This window comes from Rhodnius prolixus, unplaced genomic scaffold (genome assembly GCF_049639745.1).
Source record: "Rhodnius prolixus isolate KJV_2025 unplaced genomic scaffold, Rpr scaffold_7, whole genome shotgun sequence".
NCBI lineage: Eukaryota > Metazoa > Arthropoda > Insecta > Hemiptera > Reduviidae > Rhodnius > Rhodnius prolixus.
Window position 1 is genome coordinate 20,385,476 of NW_027411582.1, and position 6,002 is coordinate 20,391,477.

The following is a 6,002-nucleotide window of genomic DNA, read 5'->3' on the forward strand; positions in this document are numbered from 1 at the left end:
TGGAGATGTTTGTTTTATAAATGTTTTTTCTTATATTATTTTCCAAAAGCCATATTGTCCACCGCAATTTGGATAATTACAGAAAGAATATAAATTTGGAAATGCCAGTTTTTCTTAAAAAAACAATCTTATTGAACTTATTACCTCTTAGTTCAATGTGCAACTGAGTTTGAACTAATTGTCGAAAATACGAATTTCTGTTCAGTTTTCTGCTATTTTTCGAAAATCACGTTAGAAGTTTTTTTTTTGTTTTTGAACTAGTTTCAATAACATCTCATGCAAAAACTGACTAAAAGTAATAAATTTTCTTTGCAACATTTTTCCATAGATGGTAGAAGATTTTTGTTGTTGTACTTTTTTGCATTAATAATGTCACGAGCTGGACCATTAAACCTTGCTAAACTAACTTTAAAGTCATAACGCCTTTATTAGCCATTTTTTTTCTTTTTTTTCCTTCGCAAACATTTTAGAAGAGATAATGCGTCTTCTCAAGTGATTCTTCTTTTAAGTCTTCTAAGTTACGGAAAAAAGTTTAGATTTATTACTGAAAAGTTTAGCAAGATTAAAGGAGAGTGTCTTGTTTTTAAAAAACCCAACTTTAAAGGAAAAGGAAAAATAATTTCAGAATAACATTACTATAGAAATAGAAAATAAAGTTTATCTATTTGATGTTCCATCTCCATGATTTCATTGTCGTCCTTTCTTCGGTTCTTATCTTCGACCAGTTTATTTCTTTTATTCAGCCACCATTTCCACACCCTTTCGTTACATAATAAATTAGACAGCCATTCCCCTCTGCCTGTTTCATCATCCTCATGTAGCAGATGTCATACAAGAGTTTAACAGTCGCCTATTTTCTAAACCCTAGCTCCTTACTTCAAATACTTCACATTTTGCTCAAACTCATTTTTAGATCTTTTAAATTTATTTTATATCAATTTAGTCTTCAACATCTTAGCTTTATCTTTTCTCTTATAATCTTGTTCAGAGTTTCGTGAGTTAGGTTTAAATAAACTTACTAATTGATTATTTTCAGAGTCAGCGTAATCTCTTAAAATAATTCAAAAATGGAATATTCAAGAAATGTTACCAGTATTTATTTATTTATTTTTTTGTTTATCTTGGACAAAATGAGTTACCATTTTCAAAGACCTCCTATCATCTTGAACCAAGCTCCTGTACCAACTGTGGACAAAGTACGCTACCTTGGACTGTACCTAGAACAAACTGTTGACATGGAATCCCCATACTAGGTTGAAAAGACAACAAAACTAACCAACGCTACAAAACTTCTCGCCAGACTACTTGACATAATAAAAGACTTATATCTACTGTTACTGCAACCTATTTGGTCATACGGCATACGAAGTATGGGGGATCGACTAAGCGTTCCAATTCTTTACGCATCCAGACATTACAGTCAAAAATACTTCGAAAACTACTTAACGCTCCGTTCTATGTATCTAACCTCACCATTCATAATGACCTCAACATCCCTTTCATTAACGACCTTACAAAAACTCGTTTCTTAAAATTTCATTCCTTTACAGCAGCTCATCCTAAACCTTTAATTGAACACTTATCTTCTTCTTCCACATTACCAGGTAATCCTCCAAAGAGATTGGAAGAGAAGATGGCCCCTTAACCTACTCTTCTCATAAGAGTATAGTGCATCTGTTCACGTTAGTGGTGTGTCGCCACTGGGTGCTATCTCCTATCTACATTCAAGACATTACATAACATCATATTTTCTTGTTGCAACAACCGTTGCAGTCGCAAGTTTATAAAAAATTCAAAAAGACGCCAACAAAAAATAAAATTTCAGTGAGAGAAGGAGGCTAATTGGTTAGCGTACTGGATTCCCTCGCGGAGTTCCTTGGTTCGAATCCAGCTGCTGATAGATTTTCTCTAGATTAGGAGCTTCTTACTGCAGCTACACTATCTGGTGATGCAACAGTGTGATCAGTTACTAGAGAACACTGTCCGAAGAGCGGCAGAGCGCTGATAATCACAGAAGTTTGATGGGCCTTAAATTTTATAAATATATGTATAAAAGAAGTATTAATATTCCAGAAAAACGCTAAATCTTGTAAAACTCACAAATATTATTGACGATCTAGTAAAAAACAGTTTTTATAATAGTTTTTATTTCAGTATTCAGGTTTTGTTTGTAATTCATTCTTTAGTGAGAGAAGGTACTGTTATATCTTTCTAAAATCTATTTTTCTGACTCCATATTTACAAATAAACAAAAACTTCCACAGTAACTTAAAAAAAAAATCATTTTGCTTCAATACTGTTTACTTGGTATTATCGTTTCTAATATCCAGAATTCTGAACTGAACCAGTTTCTGAAAACTGGTGAACCAACGGCTCGACTTAGCTGATTGGATCCATAGTGTTTCAATAAAGTAAATACTTACAAAGGGCACTTTTACGAAAGTTTACCACCAACGTCTTCATTCAGAAAAAAGCCCTGAAACAAATTTTTCAAACTATACGTTGTCAAAGTTGGATATTTTCGTGGGCACTAGTTAGTATGTCAAATTAAAAAAAAATATCAGTGCAGAAGTTTTCGAGCAAATGATAGAAAACTAAAAATATATAAATCTTAAAAGTGGCACTCCAAAAATTGTTCTAAAAATTGGTTAAGTAATTCACAATGAGCTTAATGCTTAATTTTCGTCTTAGAGGACCCCAAAATAGAAGAAAATTCGATGTCGAAAATTGGTCACTATCTCCATGCTTCTGTTACAAGTGGCTATAAAGACAAGAAAAAGTGAAAAAAAAGAAGATATTTCATTACAAATTTAAATTTTAAGATACGCTATGTCCATATCAAAGCATCTGAACAAGTTGTGCTGTTCATGAACAAAAAACAAAACCCATTTACTAAGAAGCATAAATATTTAATTTACATGCATTTAATAAAGTAATAATTTGCTAATACATAAATATTTCCTTCTTCAAAAAAAGAAATCGATGATGTTACTTGTTAAAATGAAAAACAGAAACTTCGCACGTTACGGCATCCAGAAAGACCATATTGGGCCAGCAATGTAAAACAAGGGCCACCATACCTAATCAATGACTGGGACTACAGTTTGACCATCGCTACTGGCTGACGATTGTTACCCCCAACTTGAGTGACATTCCCGGAAAAGACATCGGACTGGAACCAGTTGGTAAAACACTAGGAGCACATTGATAACCGCGATAAATGTTCTATTTAGAGTCGAAAACAGTATTGGCAACTGATAACAGAGTTTTTTTAATTAACAACTATTTTGGATCAATTTCTAAAGAAATTTTCTATATTTATATATAATTAAATTGAGCAGACCAACAAATTTTGTAACAAGAAACTTTTTCGTAAATTATGGAAATTATGATAGTTTTAAAACAGTGGTCTAGACCAGGGGGTCTTCGCTGGAACGTTGACAGGGGTTCCGCAAGTGATCACTATTTGCTCAGCCAAAACGCACGTAAAATGGAAATCATCTATACAAGGAATTTTTCATGTAGGAACGGGGTAGCGGACTATCTTATTAAAATATTAGATTAATATAATATTTACGTAAAAATTTACAATATTAATATAAATTGGTTATAAAAAGGCAATTGATAGTAAAAAATAAATATAAATGAAGCTTAGATGAACTATTTTATCTGTTACCTAAACATGAGGTTCCTTCAAGAAAGACCATGTGAGCTCGAAGAGTTCCTAAAAGGGTAAAAGGTTTAAGACCCCTAATTCGCTACCTCACTATACAATTGTCTTATTAAGATGTTTGTATTAAGATTAAATAAAGACACAAGAATAATTTGGGGAATTTTAGTAGAAAAAAAGCTTTGATAAACTATTTTATCTGCTACTTAAACATGAGGTTCCTTCAAGAAAGACCAAGAGCTCGAAGGGTTCCTAAAAGTGTAGAAAGGTTGAAGGCCCCTAATTCGCTACCTCCACTATACAATTGTCTTATTAAGATGTTTGTATTAAGATTAAATAAAGACACAAGAATAATTTGGGGAATTTTAGTAGAAAAAAAGCTTTGATAAACTATTTTATCTGCTACTTAAACATGAGGTTCCTTCAAGAAAGACCAAGAGCTCGAAGGGTTCCTAAAAGTGTAGAAAGGTTGAAGATACCTGCCGTAGACCATCTGTTACGTGATGTAAACTTCCTGGCCAACCCTTGTACAATCTATTCTGAATCACTGTTCTTTACCAGTTATTTGGTTTCAACCACGATTAAAATAACTTCATTAAAATGCACTTATTGTTGCATAGCAGTGGTAAAGTCCACCTTGCAATGGGTAGCTCTGCACACTATTTTTTTGTTCTAATCACTAATACAGGAAAAATAGAAGCAGAAAATGCGTTTAAAAAAAATAAATAACTAGGTGCAGTTATGTTTTGAAAAATACTAAAATACTCTACTAAGATCGTAGAAATGAACTCTTATTTTTGGCCTGTTATCTCTACCCTGCCATAATTTCCAATAAAAATACAATTGTTTTTCACTGCTTCTAAATTATATATAGTTTTAATAGATTTAGTTCGAGATTAATCGTTTTTAAAATACCTTTGAATATGATGTAAATTCATAAAATAATTGGCTGACTGCCAATATTAAATTGGCCAATAAAATTAAACAGTTGATTTCTTACTTCTTTTAAATTAAAAGTGTTTTGACGAGACAAATTTCTTATTAATGTTAGAAAATCTGATTTTACATATACATATATTTCTTTTGTAAACGTAATGGCCAAACTCATCGATATGATGGATGCCTTCGTATTTAATTGATTGAGACAGAATCTTTATCATCTCCAATATAAGTACAATTTTTATATTCCAGTTTCGTTGGTCAAAATACTTTGGTTACTATTAATGAACGTATTTATTAAGTATTATGCTATGATGTGCTAAAGACTGGAATGCTTTTCCTAGAGATGGGCTAATCATCTAAAATAAATAATAGTCTTACCTTAGACGGGTTCCAAGCTGATTGTAATTGACTAAAATTTTCGCCTATACAAATCTTTAAAACATTTAAACTTGAATCTGTACTTACTTTGCTTAAAATTGATCAGTTTGAGTCCATAACACTTGAGTTTATGTAATTAGTTGAGTTACTTATTAAAATTCTTTTTGCTTTTATCATAGGTATAACTTGGAGTCCAAGTTGCCGAGTAACAAATACATTCATGCCAACTTGAGAGTATATAAACAACCCCTGCTTTTAGTGTGGTAAAATACAGCCTCATCTTTCTTCTGTAGAATAATTCTCTTGCTAAAGGTAAGAACAGAGACTGTTTTTCCACAAGGTTATCTAAGAATTCAATTCATATTAACCAGTAGAAGATTTAAAATGAAAGTATACTTATTTGTGTAAGTAGTACAGGAAAATTTTATTTTTGTTTTGAATTTGAAATATTGTGACACGAGCTAAGGCATTGTCGATTTAGTATGTTGAAATATAGTCACATTAAAAAAATCTTATGGAACATTATTATCAAAAGTACAACCCAAAATACTTGTACAGTGTTTACTAAATTACTTGAGTTGAACAAAACTTGCATAATTGCAATTGAAATGGGATTATGTACCATCTATGTACCTATGTTATGGAAATGTAAATATCTAAAGATATGAAGTTTGCAAATGTAAAACTAAAATATCTTTATATGTCAACTTTTAGACTACTTTAGGTTGGTATAATATTAGAGAACCTATTAAAGCCTTATATACATTTAAATAGTCGTAATCGAGCATTAATCCAGTGACTGATTCATTATTCCAGAGGAATAATGAATAATGCCAATTTCAGTCATTATTTAATAGTAATAATTACTGAAATTAGCATTATTCTTTCTTCCGTCTAAAAAATAGTTGTTTAACCCGTGGTTACTTCATCTATTAAGATGTACTCAGACAAGGTTACTTCTGGAGTAGCTATGATAAGAACTGTTAATAATAATGCATAACAAGTAGTCGGT